Source organism: Salmo salar, unplaced genomic scaffold, assembly GCF_905237065.1.
Source record: "Salmo salar unplaced genomic scaffold, Ssal_v3.1, whole genome shotgun sequence".
In the NCBI taxonomy this organism is placed as follows: Eukaryota; Metazoa; Chordata; class Actinopteri; order Salmoniformes; family Salmonidae; genus Salmo; species Salmo salar.
The window spans coordinates 30,001-50,000 of NW_025550171.1; the positions used below are offsets into that span (position 1 = coordinate 30,001).

General features: G+C 45.8%; 1 pseudogene; it reads left to right on the forward strand.

Annotated features, from left to right (window-relative positions):
* LOC106588131 (G patch domain-containing protein 1-like) overlaps positions 1–19,474 on the forward strand; it is a 38,731-nt pseudogene extending 19,257 nt beyond the window's left edge.
* Positions 19,475–20,000: the final 526 nt, after the last annotated feature.

Here is a 20,000-nt window from a genome sequence, read left to right on the forward strand (position 1 = left end):
CCTGCCCTGTCTCCTCCCCCTCCATGCCCTGTCTCCTCCCCTGTCCTCCTCCCCCCTGCCCTGTCTCCCCCCCTGCCCTGTCTCCTCCCCTCCCCATGCCCTGTCTCCTCCCCTGTCCTCCTCCCTCCCTGCCCTGTCTCCTCCCCTGTCCTCCTCCCTCCAGGCCCCAGCTCTGTGTTTGACCTGCTGAAGGTTGAGGACAGAGAGAGACTCTGCGGCCTACGGAGGCCCTCCTCAGATACCAGCTCAGGCCCCAGACAGCTCACCCCTGGCTGGTCCTCCCCTGTCCTCCCCCCTCCAGGCCCCAGACAGCTCACCCCTGGCTGGTCCTCCCCTGTCCTCCCCCCTCCAGGCCCCAGACAGCTCACCCCTGGGGAGGCCAGAGCAGCTGTGGTGGCTGCAGCAGCCAGAGCCTCGGCCCAGAAGGCCCTGTCTAGCAGGTACACCTTTTTATGTCTGTCTGTCTCACCATGTCTGAACCATCTCTGTGTTCTGTGTTGTAGTCCTGTCTTGTATTGTAGTCGTGTTCTATATTGTAGTCCTGTGTTCTGTATTGTAGTCCTGTGTCTTGTATTGTAGTCTTGTAGTCCTGTGTTCTATATTGTAGTCCTGTCTTCTGTGTTGTAGTCCTGTCTTGTATTGTAGTCGTGTTCTATATTGTAGTCCTGTGTTCTGTATTGTAGTCCTGTGTCTTGTATTGTAGTCCAGTCTTCTATATTGTGTGTTGTAGTCCTGTGTTCTGTATTGTAGTCCTGTGTTCTGTATTGTAGTCCTGTGTCTTGTATTGTAGTCCTGTGTCTTGTATTGTAGTCCTGTGTCTTGTATTGTAGTCCTGTGTCTTGTATTGTAGTCCTGTCTTCTATATCTTGTATTGTAGTCCTGTGTCTTGTATTGTAGTCCTGTCTTCTATATCTTGTATTGTAGTCCTGTCTTCTATATCTTGTATTGTAGTCCTGTGTCTTGTATTGTAGTCCTGTCTTCTATATCTTGTATTGTAGTCCTGTCTTCTATATCTTGTATTGTAGTCCTGTGTCTTGTATTGTAGTCCTGTCTTCTATATCTTGTATTTTAGTCCAGTGTCTTCTATATCTTGTATTGTAGTCCTGTGTCTTGTATTGTAGTCCTGTCTTCTATATATTGTATTGTAGTCCAGTCTTCTATATTGTGTGTTGTAGTCCTGTGTTCTGTATTGTAGTCCTGTGTCTTGTATTGTAGTCCTGTGTCTTGTATTGTAGTCCTGTGTCTTGTATTGTAGTCCTGTGTTCTGTATTGTAGTCCTGTGTTCTGTATTGTAGTCCTGTGTCTTGTATTGTAGTCCTGTGTTCTGTATTGTAGTCCTTTGTCTTGTATTGTAGTCCTGTGTTCTGTATTGTAGTCCTGTGTCTTGTATTGTAGTCCTGTGTCTTGTATTGTAGTCCTGTGTTCTGTATTGTAGTCTTGTATTGTAGTCCTGTGTTCTGTATTGTAGTCCTGTGTCTTGTATTGTAGTTCTGTATTGTAGTCCTGTGTCTTGTATTGTAGTCCTGTGTCTTGTATTGTAGTTCTGTATTGTAGTCCTGTGTCTTGTATTGTAGTCCTGTCTTCTATATCTTGTATTGTAGTCCTGTGTCTTGTATTGTAGTCCTGTGTTCTGTATTGTAGTCTTGTATTGTAGTCCTGTGTTCTGTATTGTAGTCCTGTGTCTTGTATTGTAGTCCTGTGTCTTGTATTGTAGTTCTGTATTGTAGTCCTGTGTCTTGTATTGTAGTCCTGTCTTCTATATCTTGTATTGTAGTCCTGTGTCTTGTGTTGTAGTCCGGTGTTCAGTGTCTTGTATTATAAACTGGGTGTTTCGAGCCCTGAATGCTGATTGGCTGTCAGCTGTGGTATACCAGAGGTATGACAAAACAATGCACTGATAGGTCTCGCATGGCTCTCATCTACAATATCCTGCTGCTCCTGGTAACATCAGATCACTGAGTCTCAGTTTAAATCCATCCAGGTTTGCTCCTCAATCAGAGCAGCTGCAGCAGGAAGCTCTGAGTGTGTGGAGCGGTCCGACAGCTCAGGCCCAGACAGGACAGACCTTCAAACCCTTTGAGAGGACCCCTCATAAACAGGCCCGATACGACCTCTACATAGACCAGCTCAAACAGGGAGACAGAGGTACGGAGGCTGCATGGTGTCAAACAGATACAATGGACTTTTATTCTATGAAACGGAGAGGCTCTTTCGAAAAACAGACCTGGAGACGGGAGGTACAGAGAACTGATTTTTGACTGCCATTTTTAACAAAGACAAAAGTGCTTGACAATGACAATCTGGTATTGTAATGTTATTATGGTCCTGTTAAGACAATAAAACCACATACTTGTCATGTGGATCACAGACATGGACAACCTTTAAAAAAAAAAAAAACGTTCTGAAGAATCATCCCACGTTCTAATTTTAGGGCACTCCTCTCCCATCGTGCGTTTTTATCCACTAAGATTCCAATTATGTTTTTTTTTTAATTTTTTTTATCCTCACCGTCTAACCCTCTCCTCAACTCTGTCCAGACGCCCTGGAGTTGAGCTTGGACCCCACCATGACAGAGTGGGAGAGAGGGAGAGAGAGGGACGAGTTCGTCCGCGCTGCTCTCCTCTACAAGCCCAGCAGCTCGTCTCTGTCCTGTCGCTTCACCAGAGGGAAACAGGACGACGGTGTGGAGGCAGACACTGTGGAGGTGACACGAGATCAGGAGGTAGGCAGCTCTCTCCACAGCTTCACTGTTAATGTTGAAAGGATTGTGGGTAATCAATACTGAGGAGAGATCAGGAGGTAGGCAGCTCTCTCCACAGCTTCACCGTTAATGTTGAAAGGATTGTTGTTCGTCTCTGTTAATACCTGGCCTTACTTCCTTGTCCGTCTCTGTTAATACCTGGCCTTACTTCCTTGTCCGTCTCTGTTAATACCTGGCCTTACTTCCTTGTCCGTCTCTGTTAATACCTGGCCTTACTTCCTTGTCCGTCTCTGTTAATACCTGGCCTTACTTCCTTGTCCGTCTCTGTTAATACCTGGCCTTACTTCCTTGTCCGTCTCTGTTAATACCTGGCCTTACTTCCTTGTCCGTCTCTGTTAATACCTGGCCTTACTTCCTTGTCCGTCTCTGTTAATACCTGGCCTTACTTCCTTGTTCATCTCTGTTTATACCTGGTTTTGTGTCATAATGTGCCTTGCAATAATTGCTTACAGTAATAAAATTCAACATATCACAACAGCTTGAGTGTAGAGTTTCAATAAACCCGTAGGCCATATTTTGGCTCAGCTTTATAACCACTGCATCGGTGTTGTGGACATGAGCCCCAGTGTCTTTTGTTAGCGGCTGGTAGTGAACAACGACGGGGGGGAGGAGGAATCCCTGACCTAATTTAGACTCAAGGGATTGTTATACAGATGGAATTAGTGTCAGAAACCACCTGCAGGATGAACCCATATTCTGTCATAACAGTCAGAGAAAGTATTGTTGTTTTTTTTCGCTGTCCGTCTGAGCTAACAACCAAAACACACAGAGGTATATTTCTATACGTTAAGAATGACAAATCCATTGTGGTTTTATTGCTAAATGTCTATTATAAATCACACTTTGACTTTTACAGACCCGTCAATGTGGATGGATACTGTATTCTAAATGATGGCCTGGCCCGTACGCAGGAGCGTTAGGCCAGTAATCCAAAAGGTTGATGGTTCGAATCCCTGAGCCGATTTGGTTAAAAAATAAATAAATAGAACTGTTAATGTTCACTCGGCCCTAATTGCTCCTCTAAGTCGCTCTGGGTGAGTGTCTGCTAAATGACTCAAAAACGTAAAATGGGTTCAAGCTATATGCTAAAAACACCAACTAGATTATTAGAGTTTATGTATCTCTTTCTGCTCAATTCTTTGCATGTGAGTTACAGGCTGGGCATCCAGGATTGGGGTTTACAGGCTGGGCATCCAGGATTGGGGTTTACAGGCTGGGCATCCAGGATTGGGGTTTACAGGCTGGGCATCCAGGATTGGGGTTTACAGGCTGGGCATCCAGGATTGGGGTTTACAGGCTGGGCATCCAGGATTGGGGTTTACAGTCTGGGCATCCAGGATTGGGGTTTACAGTCTGGGCATCCAGGATTGGGGTTTACAGTCTGGGCATCCAGGATTGGGGTTTACAGTCTGGGCATCCAGGATTGGGGTTTACAGTCTGGGCATCCAGGATTGGGGTTTACAGTCTGGGCATCCAGGATTGGGGTTTACAGGCTGTGCATCCAGGATTGGGCATGAGGCTCAGTGGGTTGATCCTGTTGCTGTCCCCAGTCCACCTGGCCGTGCTGCTGCTCCAGTTTCAACTGTTCTGCCTGCGGCTATGGAACCCTGACCTGTTCACCGGACGTGCTACCTGTCCCAGACCTGCTGTTTTCAACTCTCTAGAGACAGCAGGAGCGGTAGAGATACTCTGAATGATCGGCTATGAAAAGCCAACTGACATTTACTCCTGAGGTGCTGACCTGTTGAACCCTCGACAACCACTGTGATTATTATTATCTGACCCTGCTGGTCATCTATGAACATTTGAACATCTTGGCCATGTTCTGTTATAATATCCACCCGGCACAGCCAGAAGAGGACTGGCCACCCCTCATAGCCTGGTTCCTCTCTAGGTTTCTTCCTAGGTTTTGGCCTTTCTAGGGAGTTTTTCCTAGCCACCCCTCATAGCCTGGTTCCTCTCTAGGTTTCTTCCTAGGTTCTGGCCTTTCTAGGGAGTTTTTCCTAGCCACCGTGCTTCTACACCTGCATTGCTTGCTGTTTTGGGGGGTTTTAGGCTGGGTTTCTGTACAGCACTTTGAGATGTCAGCTGATGTAAGAAAGGCTTTTATAAATACATTTGATTTGATCCTTTTGTTTTGCCTTTTTTTGTCTTCAGAATGATGTGGATGACAAGCAGGAAGCCGTAAAGATGAAGATGTTTGGAAAACTGACCAGAGACTCGTTTGAATGGCACCCTGACAAACTGCTCTGCAAGAGGTTCAATGTACCTGACCCCTATCCTGGGTACGACACACACACACACCACACACACACACACACACGGTTAGTCAGATATAATTGTTGTTGTTTATCCAGGTCAGGGTTTATCAGATATAACTTGTTGTTGTTTATCCAGGTCAGGGTTTATCAGATATAACTTGTTGTTGTTTATCCAGGTCAGGGTTTATCAGATATAACTTGTTGTTTATCCAGGTCAGGGTTTATCAGATATAACTTGTTGTTGTTTATCCAGGTCAGGGTTTATCAGATATAACTTGTTGTTGTTTATCCAGGTCAGGGTTTATCAGATATAACTTGTTGTTGTTTATCCAGGTCAGGGTTTATCAGATATAACTTGTTGTTGTTTATCCAGGTCAGGGTTTATCAGATATAACTTGTTGTTCTTTATCCAGGTCAGGGTTTGTGGGAATGCCCAAAGTGAAGAGAGACAAGTTCTCTGTGTTCAACTTCCTGACTGTATCAGAGAGTCCAACAGCTAGTGCTTCCCCCGCTCCACAAGGTAACAAACAATCAGTTCCACTTCATCCAGACACTTCACATTTTATCTCAAGTGTTACGGGGAGAATATCAGAGCGTCGTGGCGTTGACTATCATTAAATGTTAAGGCTGTATATTATCAAATAAATTCTCTGTTTTAATTACGCGATTTAAACTTAATCATGTAACTTTAATTAACTAGGAAGTCGGCACCACGGGAGTCTTTATTTCCCCGATTTAACTCTTCCGATATTTTCATATCTTATCGATTAGTCACTTGTTAATGTGTTAATGTGTTATTACCTCTTCAGTCTCATTACTGAACGTCTCAAACCCTTGGACATTTTGTGGTGGTTTATTTCTGTCTTATCAAATGAGGAGAGAGAAACCTTTCACACCAGTCAGAGTTATACTCAAACTACATCTTTAATAATAAGGCCCTACGTCTCTCTGTCCCTCTCTGTGTAAACCTGGCCCCTACGTCTCTCTCTGTCCCTCTCTGTGTAAACCTGGCCCCTACGTCTCTCTCTGTCCCTCTCTGTGTAAACCTGGCCCCTACGTCTCTCTCTGTCCCTCTCTGTGTAAACCTGGCCCCTACATCTCTCTCTGTCCCTCTCTGTGTAAACCTGGCCCCTACGTCTCTCTCTGTCCCTCTCTGTGTAAACCTGGCCCCTACGTCTCTGTCCCTCTCTGTGTAAACCTGGCCCCTACGTCTCTCTCTGTCCCTCTCTGTGTAAACCTGGCCCCTACGTCTCTCTCTGTCCCTCTCTGTGTAAACCTGGGCCCTTCATCTCTCTGTCCCTCTCTGTGTAAACCTGGCCCCTACTTCTCTCTGTCCCTCTCTGTGTAAACCTGGCCCCTACGTCTCTCTGTCCCTCTCTGTGTAAACCTGGGCCCTTCATCTCTGTCCCTCTCTGTGTAAACCTGGGCCCTTCATCTCTCTGTCCCTCTCTGTGTAAACCTGGCCCCTACTTCTCTCTGTCCCTCTCTGTGTAAACCCTGGCCCCTACGTCTCTGTCCCTCTCTGTGTAAACCTGGCCCTTCATATCTCTTTCCCTCTCTGTGTAAACCTGGCCCCTACGTCTCTCTCTGTCCCTCTCTGTGTAAACCTGGCCCCTACGTCTCTCTCTGTCCCTCTCTGTGTAAACCTGGCCCCTACGTCTCTCTCTGTCCCTCTCTTGTAAACCTGGCCCCTACGTCTCTCTCTGTCCCTCTCTGTGTAAACCTGGGCCCTTCGTCTCTCTGTCCCTCTCTGTGTAAACCTGGCCCCCTACGTCTCTCTGTCCCTCTCTGTGTAAACCTGGCCCCTACGTCTCTCTGTCCCTCTCTGTGTAAACCTGGCCCCTACGTCTCTCTCTGTCCCTCTCTGTGTAAACCTGGCCCCTACGTCTCTCTGTCCCTCTCTGTGTAAACCTGGGCCCTTCATCTCTGTCCCTCTCTGTGTAAACCTGGGCCCTTCATCTCTCTGTCCCTCTCTGTGTAAACCTGGCCCCTACGTCTCTCTCTGTCCCTCTCTGTGTAAACCTGGCCCCTACGTCTCTCTCTGTCCCTCTCTGTGTAAACCTGGCCCCTACGTCTCTCTCTGTCCCTCTCTGTGTAAACCTGGGCCCTTCGTCTCTCTGTCCCTCTCTGTGTAAACCTGGCCCCTACGTCTCTCTCTGTCCCTCTCTGTGTAAACCTGGGCCCTTCGTCTCTCTGTCCCTCTCTGTGTAAACCTGGCCCCTACGTCTCTCTGTCCCTCTCTGTGTAAACCTGGCCCCTACGTCTCTCTGTCCCTCTCTGTGTAAACCTGGCCCCTACGTCTCTCTGTCCCTCTCTGTGTAAACCTGGCCCCTACGTCTCTCTGTCCCTCTCTGTGTAGGTGTGAAGCCCTCTGAGCCAGGGAAGAGGTCCAGGTGGGATGTGTCTGGCCAGGCTGGGGACGAGGACAGGAAGGAGAAGGATCCAATCAGTGATTTCCTCAGTGTGGCTCGTATTGAAGCCTCTGGGTCAGGACCGGACACCTCTACTACTGATGGCCCTACAACGGATCCTACTGTAGAGGTACTGGTACCATCCTACTACACTACATACATCACTGATCCTACTGTAGAGGTTCTGGTACCATCCTACTACATACACCACTGATCCTACTGTAGAGGTTCTGGTACCATCCTACTACATACATCACTGATCCTACTGTAGAGGTACTGGTACCATCCTACTACATACAACACTGATCCTACTGTAGAGGTTCTGGTACCATCCTACTACATACATCACTGATCCTACTGTAGAGGTTCTGGTACCATCCTACTACACTACATCACTGATCCTACTGTAGAGGTACTGGTACCATCCTACTACACTACATCACTGATCCTACTGTAGAGGTACTGGTACCATCCTACTACACTACACCACTGATCCTACTGTAGAGGTACTGGTACCATCCTACTACACTACATCACTGATCCTACTGTAGAGGTTCTGGTACCATCCTACTACACTACATCACTGATCCTACTGTAGAGGTACTGGTACCATCCTACTACACTACATACATCACTGATCCTACTGTAGAGGTACTGGTACCATCCTACTGCACTACATCACTGATCCTACTGTAGAGGTACTGGTACCATCCTACTACACTACATCACTGATCCTACTGTAGAGGTACTGGTACCATCCTACTACACTACATCACTGATCCTACTGTAGAGGTACTGGTACCATCCTACTACATACAACACTGATCCTACTGTAGAGGTACTGGTACCATCCTACTACATACAACACTGATCCTACTGTAGAGGTACTGGTACCATCCTACTACATACATCACTGATCCTACTGTAGAGGTACTGGTACCATCCTACTACATACATCACTGATCCTACTGTAGAGGTTCTGGTACCATCCTACTACACTACATCACTGATCCTACTGTAGAGGTACTGGTACCATCCTACTACACTACATCACTGATCCTACTGTAGAGGTACTGGTACCATCCTACTACACTACATACATCACTGATCCTACTGTAGAGGTACTGGTACCATCCTACTACACTACATCACTGATCCTACTGTAGAGGTACTGGTACCATCCTACTACACTACATCACTGATCCTACTGTAGAGGTACTGGTACCATCCTACTACATACATCACTGATCCTACTGTAGAGGTACTGGTACCATCCTACTACACTACATCACTGATCCTACTGTAGAGGTACTGGTACCATCCTACTACATACATCACTGATCCTACTGTAGAGGTACTGGTACCATCCTACTACATACATCACTGATCCTACTGTAGAGGTACTGGTACCATCCTACTACACTACACCACTGATCCTACTGTAGAGGTACTGGTACCATCCTACTACACTACATCACTGATCCTACTGTAGAGGTACTGGTACCATCCTACTACATACAACACTGATCCTACTGTAGAGGTACTGGTACCATCCCTACTACACTACATCACTGATCCTACTGTAGAGGTACTGGTACCATCCTACTGCACTACATCACTGATCCTACTGTAGAGGTACTGGTACCATCCTACTACATACATCACTGATCCTACTGTAGAGGTACTGGTACCATCCTACTGCACTACATACACTGATCCTACTGTAGAGGTACTGGTACCATCCTACTACACTACATACATCACTGATCCTACTGTAGAGGTACTGGTACCATCCTACTACATACAACACTGATCCTACTGTAGAGGTACTGGTACCATCCTACTGCACTACATACATCACTGATCCTACTGTAGAGGTACTGGTACCATCCTACTACACTACATCACTGATCCTACTGTAGAGGTACTGGTACCATCCTACTACATACATCACTGATCCTACTGTAGAGGTACTGGTACCATCCTACTACACTACATCACTGATCCTACTGTAGAGGTACTGGTACCATCCTACTACATACATCACTGATCCTACTGTAGAGGTACTGGTACCATCCTACTACATACATCACTGATCCTACTGTAGAGGTACTGGTACCATCCTACTACACTACATCACTGATCCTACTGTAGAGGTACTGGTACCATCCTACTGCACTACATCACTGATCCTACTGTAGAGGTACTGGTACCATCCTACTACACTACATCACTGATCCTACTGTAGAGGTACTGGTACCATCCTACTGCACTACATCACTGATCCTACTGTAGAGGTTCTGGTACCATCCTACTGCACTACATACAACACTGATCCTACTGTAGAGGTACTGGTACCATCCTACTACACTACATCACTGATCCTACTGTAGAGGTTCTGGTACCATCCTACTACACTACACCACTGATCCTACTGTAGAGGTACTGGTACCATCCTACTACACTACATACACCACTGATCCTACTGTAGAGGTACTGGTACCATCCTACTACACTACATCACTGATCCTACTGTAGAGGTTCTGGTACCATCCTACTACACTACACCACTGATCCTACTGTAGAGGTACTGGTACCATCCTACTACATACATCACTGATCCTACTGTAGAGGTTCTGGTACCATCCTACTACACTACACCACTGATCCTACTGTAGAGGTACTGGTACCATCCTACTACACTACACCACTGATCCTACTGTAGAGGTACTGGTACCATCCTACTACACTACATCACTGATCCTACTGTAGAGGTACTGGTACCATCCTACTACACTACATCACTGATCCTACTGTAGAGGTACTGGTACCATCCTACTACACTACATCACTGATCCTACTGTAGAGGTTCTGGTACCATCCTACTACACTACATCACTGATCCTACTGTAGAGGTACTGGTACCATCCTACTACACTACATACATCACTGATCCTACTGTAGAGGTACTGGTACCATCCTACTACACTACATCACTGATCCTACTGTAGAGGTACTGGTACCATCCTACTACACTACATCACTGATCCTACTGTAGAGGTACTGGTACCATCCTACTACACTACATACATCACTGATCCTACTGTAGAGGTACTGGTACCATCCTACTACACTACATCACTGATCCTACTGTAGAGGTACTGGTACCATCCTACTACACTACATCACTGATCCTACTGTAGAGGTACTGGTACCATCCTACTACACTACATCACTGATCCTACTGTAGAGGTACTGGTACCATCCTACTACACTACATCACTGATCCTACTGTAGAGGTACTGGTACCATCCTACTACACTACATACATCACTGATCCTACTGTAGAGGTACTGGTACCATCCTACTGCACTACATCACTGATCCTACTGTAGAGGTACTGGTACCATCCTACTACACTACATCACTGATCCTACTGTAGAGGTACTGGTACCATCCTACTACACTACATCACTGATCCTACTGTAGAGGTACTGGTACCATCCTACTACATACAACACTGATCCTACTGTAGAGGTACTGGTACCATCCTACTACATACAACACTGATCCTACTGTAGAGGTACTGGTACCATCCTACTACATACATCACTGATCCTACTGTAGAGGTACTGGTACCATCCTACTACATACATCACTGATCCTACTGTAGAGGTTCTGGTACCATCCTACTACACTACATCACTGATCCTACTGTAGAGGTACTGGTACCATCCTACTACACTACATACATCACTGATCCTACTGTAGAGGTACTGGTACCATCCTACTACACTACATCACTGATCCTACTGTAGAGGTACTGGTACCATCCTACTACACTACATCACTGATCCTACTGTAGAGGTACTGGTACCATCCTACTACATACATCACTGATCCTACTGTAGAGGTACTGGTACCATCCTACTACATACATCACTGATCCTACTGTAGAGGTACTGGTACCATCCTACTACACTACATCACTGATCCTACTGTAGAGGTACTGGTACCATCCTACTACATACATCACTGATCCTACTGTAGAGGTACTGGTACCATCCTACTACATACATCACTGATCCTACTGTAGAGGTACTGGTACCATCCTACTACACTACACCACTGATCCTACTGTAGAGGTACTGGTACCATCCTACTACACTACATCACTGATCCTACTGTAGAGGTACTGGTACCATCCTACTACATACAACACTGATCCTACTGTAGAGGTACTGGTACCATCCCTACTACACTACATCACTGATCCTACTGTAGAGGTACTGGTACCATCCTACTGCACTACATCACTGATCCTACTGTAGAGGTACTGGTACCATCCTACTACATACATCACTGATCCTACTGTAGAGGTACTGGTACCATCCTACTGCACTACATACACTGATCCTACTGTAGAGGTACTGGTACCATCCTACTACACTACATACATCACTGATCCTACTGTAGAGGTACTGGTACCATCCTACTACATACAACACTGATCCTACTGTAGAGGTACTGGTACCATCCTACTGCACTACATACATCACTGATCCTACTGTAGAGGTACTGGTACCATCCTACTACACTACATCACTGATCCTACTGTAGAGGTACTGGTACCATCCTACTACATACATCACTGATCCTACTGTAGAGGTACTGGTACCATCCTACTACACTACATCACTGATCCTACTGTAGAGGTACTGGTACCATCCTACTACATACATCACTGATCCTACTGTAGAGGTACTGGTACCATCCTACTACATACATCACTGATCCTACTGTAGAGGTACTGGTACCATCCTACTACACTACATCACTGATCCTACTGTAGAGGTACTGGTACCATCCTACTGCACTACATCACTGATCCTACTGTAGAGGTACTGGTACCATCCTACTACACTACATCACTGATCCTACTGTAGAGGTACTGGTACCATCCTACTGCACTACATCACTGATCCTACTGTAGAGGTTCTGGTACCATCCTACTGCACTACATACAACACTGATCCTACTGTAGAGGTACTGGTACCATCCTACTACACTACATCACTGATCCTACTGTAGAGGTTCTGGTACCATCCTACTACACTACACCACTGATCCTACTGTAGAGGTACTGGTACCATCCTACTACACTACATACACCACTGATCCTACTGTAGAGGTACTGGTACCATCCTACTACACTACATCACTGATCCTACTGTAGAGGTTCTGGTACCATCCTACTACACTACACCACTGATCCTACTGTAGAGGTACTGGTACCATCCTACTACACTACACCACTGATCCTACTGTAGAGGTACTGGTACCATCCTACTACACTACATCACTGATCCTACTGTAGAGGTTCTGGTACCATCCTACTACACTACACCACTGATCCTACTGTAGAGGTACTGGTACCATCCTACTACACTACACCACTGATCCTACTGTAGAGGTACTGGTACCATCCTACTACATACAACACTGATCCTACTGTAGAGGTACTGGTACCATCCTACTACACTACATACATCACTGATCCTACTGTAGAGGTACTGGTACCATCCTACTACACTACATCACTGATCCTACTGTAGAGGTACTGGTACCATCCTACTACACTACATCACTGATCCTACTGTAGAGGTTCTGGTACCATCCTACTACACTACATCACTGATCCTACTGTAGAGGTACTGGTACCATCCTACTACACTACATACATCACTGATCCTACTGTAGAGGTACTGGTACCATCCTACTACACTACATCACTGATCCTACTGTAGAGGTACTGGTACCATCCTACTACACTACATCACTGATCCTACTGTAGAGGTTCTGGTACCATCCTACTACACTACATCACTGATCCTACTGTAGAGGTACTGGTACCATCCCTACTACACTACATCACTGATCCTACTGTAGAGGTACTGGTACCATCCTACTACACTACATCACTGATCCTACTGTAGAGGTTCTGGTACCATCCTACTACATACATCACTGATCCTACTGTAGAGGTACTGGTACCATCCTACTACACTACATCACTGATCCTACTGTAGAGGTTCTGGTACCATCCTACTACATACATCACTGATCCTACTGTAGAGGTACTGGTACCATCCTACTACACTACATCACTGATCCTACTGTAGAGGTACTGGTACCATCCTACTACACTACATACATCACTGATCCTACTGTAGAGGTACTGGTACCATCCTACTACACTACATCACTGATCCTACTGTAGAGGTACTGGTACCATCCTACTACACTACATCACTGATCCTACTGTAGAGGTACTGGTACCATCCTACTGCACTACATACACTGATCCTAGTCCACTGTAATACTGAGAGGTTTGACAGATGTAACAGTCCACTGTAATACTGAGAGGTTTGACAGATGTAACAGTCCACTGTAATACTGAGAGGTTTGACAGTCCACTGTAATACTAAAAGGTTTGACAGTCCACTGTAATACTGAGAGGTTTGACAGTCCACTGAAATACTAAAAGGTTTGACAGTCTACTGTAATACTGAGAGGTTTGACAGTCCACTGTAATACTGAGAGGTTTGACAGTCCACTGTAATACTGAGAGGTTTGACAGTCCACTGTAATACTGAGAGGTTTGACAGTCCACTGTAATACTGAGAGGTTTGACAGATGTAACAGTCCACTGTAATACTGAGAGGTTTGACAGTCCACTGTAATACTGAGAGGTTTGACAGATGTAACAGTCCACTGTAATACTGAGAGGTTTGACAGTCCACTGTAATACTGAGAGGTTTGACAGATGTAACAGTCCACTGTAATACTGAGAGGTTTGACAGTCCACTGTAATACTGAGAGGTTTGACAGTCCACTGTAATACTGAGAGGTTTGACAGATGTAACAGTCCACTGTAATACTGAGAGGTTTGACAGATGTAACAGTCCACTGTAATACTGAGAGGTATGACAGACGAAAGAGATACGGATGTTTTGTAAGTCGCATGTTGTTAATCTGTGATCTTTCTGACTAACTGAGCAGCCGGACACGGAGCAGAAAGACGAGAAGGACGAGGAGGAGGAGGAAGAGGAGAGCAGGCCGTCTATGGATCTGTTCAAAGCCATCTTCGCCTGTTCATCAGACGAGAAGTCTTCCTCTTCTTCAGAAGGAGAGAGTGAGGAGGAGGAGGAGGAGGAAGGTGTTCGGAGCAAGGCTGGGACCGGGCCTCAGATATCTAACCAGCTGAACGTCAACACAACCCGACCTGCTCTTCCTGTGTCGGCGACACCCAGCCAGCACCCAGGTAGGAACACTGGTCCTTCTGTTCCTATGGCCATTATAGATGGGTGGTTGAACAATGGCTTGTTTGGGTAGTTAGGAGAATAATGAGATATTTGTATTTATTATGGGTCCTCATTTAGCTGCTGCCAAGGTATTCATTACAGAATGACACAAGACACTAAGAGATCTCTGACAAGAGGATAAAATGGACATGGATTTAACCCTCTGGGTAGTGGAGAATGATGGGAGATCTCTGATGGGTTTAACCCTCTGGGTAGTGGAGAATGATGGGAGATCTCTGATGGTTTTAACTCTCTGGGTAGTGGAGAATGATGGGAGATCTCTGATGGTTTTAACTCTCTGGGTAGTGGAGAATGATGGGAGATCTCTGATGGGTTTAACTCTCTGGGTAGTGGAGAATGATGGGAGATCTCTGATGGTTTTAACTCTCTGGGTAGTGGAGAATGATGGGAGATCTCTGATGGGTTTAACCCTCTGGGTAGTGGAGAATGATGGGAGATCTCTGATGGATTTAACTCTCTGGGTAGTGGAGAATGATGGGAGATCTCTGATGGGTTTAACTCTCTGGGTAGTGGAGAATGATGGGAGATCTCTGATGGTTTTAACTCTCTGGGTAGTGGAGAATGATGGGAGATCTCTGATGGTTTTAACTCTCTGGGTAGTGGAGAATGATGGGAGATCTCTGATGGTTTTAACTCTCTGGGTAGTGGAGAATGATGGGAGATCTCTGATGGTTTTAACTCTCTGGGTAGTGGAGAATGATGGGAGATCTCTGATGGGTTTAACTCTCTGGGTAGTGGAGAATGATGGGAGATCTCTGATGGTTTTAACTCTCTGGGTAGTGGAGAATGATGGGAGATCTCTGATGGTTTTAACTCTCTGGGTAGTGGAGAATGATGGGAGATCTCTGATGGTTTTAACTCTCTGGGTAGTGGAGAATGATGGGAGATCTCTGATGGTTTTAACCCTCTGGGTAGTGGAGAATGATGGGAGATCTCTGATGGGTTTAACTCTCTGGGTAGTGGAGAATGATGGGAGATCTCTGTTTTTAACCCTCTGGGTAGTGGAGAATGATGGGAGATCTCTGATGGGTTTAACTCTCTGGGTAGTGGAGAATGATGGGAGATCTCTGATGGTTTTAACCCTCTGGGTAGTGGAGAATGATGGGAGATCTCTGATGGTTTTAACTCTCTGGGTAGTGGAGAATGATGGGAGATCTCTGATGGTTTTAACTCTCTGGGTAGTGGAGAATGATGGGAGATCTCTGATGGGTTTAACTCTCTGGGTAGTGGAGAATGATGGGAGATCTCTGATGGGTTTAACTCTCTGGGTAGTGGAGAATGATGGGAGATCTCTGATGGGTTTAACCCTCTGGGTAGTGGAGAATGATGGGAGATCTCTGATGGTTTTAACTCTCTGGGTAGTGGAGAATGATGGGAGATCTCTGATGGTTTTAACTCTCTGGGTAGTGGAGAATGATGGGAGATCTCTGATGGGTTTAACTCTCTGGGTAGTGGAGAATGATGGGAGATCTCTGTTTTTAACCCTCTGGGTAGTGGAGAATGATGGGAGATCTCTGATGGTTTTAACTCTCTGGGTAGTGGAGAATGATGGGAGATCTCTGATGGTTTTAACTCTCTGGGTAGTGGAGAATGATGGGAGATCTCTGATGGTTTTAACTCTCTGGGTAGTGGAGAATGATGGGAGATCTCTGATGGTTTTAACTCTCTGGGTAGTGGAGAATGATGGGAGATCTCTGATGGGTTTAACTCTCTGGGTAGTGGAGAATGATGGGAGATCTCTGACATCTCTGATGGTTTTAACTCCGTTTTTCTTGTTTTTAGACGTTCTGTTCAAAACGCCCAGTGGTCCTGCCCCTCCCCTCAGAACCAGGAAGTGGAAGAGGAGGAGTTTGGACCTCGGCTGCCTCCTCCTTCCTCTACATTGAGTGAGTCTCTTACCCAATATCGTGACCCAATCAAATCCTCCGGGTTAAACGGACGTCATGATTTCTTAACATCTGTTAAATTCTTGTTGGTCACAAAAAAGCGGTTGAAACCAGTCTGTTGCAGCCCATGTTGAGGCGATGATGTAGGTGATTTGGAGTCTCACCATCTCAGCTTGTCTTTTCAGCAGCGGGGCGCCGTCCGTCCCCAACTCCCTCTGCTAAGGACGACAAACACAAGAAGAAGTGTAAGGAGAAGCACAAAGCCAAGAAACACGGCAAGCACAAGAAGGACAAAAAGGTAGGGCTGGGGAAAACAGGTTAACCCAGGAAAATAGACTATAATGTGTCTATTTAAGAGTACTCTGTCTCTCTCTCCATCTTTCTCTCTCTCTCTCGGTCTTTCTGTCTTTGTCTGTCTGTCTGTCTGTCTGTCTGTCTCTCTCTCGCTGTCTCTCTCTCTCTCTCTCTCTCTCTCGCTGTCTCTCTCTCTCTCTGTCTCTCTCGGTCTTTCTGTCTTTCTCTGTCTGTCTGTCTGTCTGTCTGTCTCTCTCTCGCTCTCTCTCGCTGTCTCTCTCTCTCGATCTTTCTGTCTTTGTCTGTCTGTCTGTCTGTCTGTCTGTCTGTCTGTCTGTCTGTCTGTCTGTCTGTCTGTCTGTCTCTCTCTCTCTCTCTCTCTCTCTCTCTCGCTGTCTCTCTCTCTCTCTCGCTGTCTCTGTCTCTCTCTCGCTGTCTCTCTCTCTCTCTCGCTGCTCTCTCTCTCTCGCTGTCTCTCTCTCGCTGTCTCTCTCTCTCTCGCTGTCTCTCTCTCTCTCGCTGTCTCTCTCTCTCTCTCGCTGTCTCTCTCTCTCTCGCTGTCTCTCTCTCTCTCGCTGTCTCTCTCACTGTCTCTCTCTCTGTCTCGCTGTCTCTCTCTCTCGCTGTCTCTCTCTCTCTCTCGCTGTCTCTCTCTCGCTGTCTCTCTCTCTGTCTCTCTCGCTGTCTCTCTCTCTCTCTCTCTCTCTCTGTCTCTCTCTCGCTGTCTCTCTCTCTCTCTCGCTGTCTCTCTCTCGCTGTCTCTCTCTCGCTCTGTCTCTCTCTCGCTGTCTCTCTCTCTCTCTCTCTCGCTGTCTCTCTCTCGCTGTCTCTCTCTCGCTGTCTCTCTCTGACAGGCTGCTCTATGACTGGTAAAGTGAGTTATTCAAGAGGATCTCTATTGCACCAAACATGTTTGGTCTTTGTTTTTGGTGGAAGTTCCAGGAACGCTGTTCACTGTCTGTCAGTCTGTCCTTTTGACTCTCGCCTCTCTGCCGTCGTCGTTGATGTTGTTAACAGCAGAAGAAGAAGCACAAGAGGCACAAGCACAAAGGCAAGCAGAAGAAGAGCAGTAGGAAGGAGTCTTCATCATCAGGCAGCAGCTCAGAGGGGAGTGACGGGAACGGCCAGGAGGACGGAGAGGAGGGAGGAGGGGTGTCAACAGAAGAGCTGCTCAGAAGGTCAGAGGCCATGGTCCTTGTTTCAGTCAGTTGATGAAGTGAAACACATCACTTCTCAGGAGGGGTTGAAACCTCTTGTAATAACGAAGGGTCTGCCTACTCAATCCCTCTAACACACCTTTTTATTATTGGCTCATAATGTCTTGATCCAAAATGGGTTTTTAATAAGGTGCTTTTTAAAAACTTTAATTGTTCAAAACAGTTATAACCAGGTCCAAAAACAGTTAGAACCAGGCGAAAAACGGTTTGAACCAGGGCGAAAAAACAGTTTGAACCAGGGCGGAAAAACGGTTTGAACCAGGGCGAAAAAACGGTTTGAACCAGGGCGAAAAAACAGTTTGAACCAGGGCGAAAAAACAGTTTGAACCAGGGCGGAAAAACAGTTTGAACCAGGGCGCAAAAACGGTTTGAACCAGGGCGCAAAAACGGTTTGAACCAGGGCGGAAAAACAGTTTGAACCAGGGCGGAAAAACAGTTTGAACCAGGGCGGAAAAACGGTTTGAACCAGGGGCGGAAAACGGTTTGAACCAGGGCGGAAAAAACGGTTTGAACCAGGGGCGAAAAACGGTTTGAACCAGGGCGGAAAAACGGTTTGAACCAGGGCGAAAAAACGGTTTGAACCAGGGCAAAAAAACGGTTTGAACCAGGGCGAAAAAACAGTTTGAACCAGGGCGGAAAAACGGTTTGAACCAGGGCGAAAAAACGGTTTGAACCAGGGCGGAAAAACGGTTTGAACCAGGGCGGAAAAACGGTTTGAACCAGGGCGGAAAAACGGTTTGAACCAGGGCGAAAAAACAGTTTGAACCAGGGCGGAAAAACGGTTTGAACCAGGGCGGAAAAACGGTTTGAACCAGGGCGAAAAAAAACGGTTTGAACCAGGGCGAAAAAAAACGGTTTGACCCATGTCATTTAAACATATTACAGTATTATGACAGTGTCATTACATGCATGAAATGAATTGCTCCTTCCTCTCCCATCTGACTAGGTTGAAGAGCATCCGTGGGAAGAATCAGCAGTGAATCTATAATCCGACAGACAGGATCCATCATGTCCTCTATGAGGATGGATACCTGGATACCTGGAGACGGGAGTCAGGAACCATTCTGTATATGGCATTTAGGAATTCCAATAGCCCTGTACCGATGCTGATGAAAGAGGGGCTTACTTTACATTTTAAATTGTAATTCTCATAAGATGTGAGTTTTTGCTGATCAATGTCTTGGGCTGATATGTTGAGAGATATTGATTTGTTGCTATCGTCTGTTAATCAATAAAAAAGTAGATTTTTTTTGTTGTAATCTGTCTCTGCATTATCATCATGCCATTCCAGATTGTCTGTGATGTGCCACGTCTGGTGACAAGGCTCTGGAGTTGTTACGATCCCATCACGTATCATTAAATGGATAAAAAGTTGAGCTAAATACATTTGGAAAGTATTCAGACCCTTTTGACTTTTTCCACATTTTGTTACGTTACAGCCTTATTCTATAATTTTTTTTTTTTTTAAATCCCCCTCAATCTACACACAGTACCCCATAATGACGTCACAATACCCCATAATGACGTCACAATACCCCATAATGACGTCACAATACCCCATAATGACGTCACAATACCCCATAATGACGTCACAATACCCCATAATGACGTCACAATACCCCATAATGACATCACAATACCCCATAATGACATCACAATACCCCATTATAACAAAGTGAAAACAGGTTTTTAGAAAATTCAGCAAATTTATTAAACATAAAAAAAATAAAAACCTTATTTTACATAAGTATTCGGACCCTTTTTGATGAGACTCGAAATTGAGCT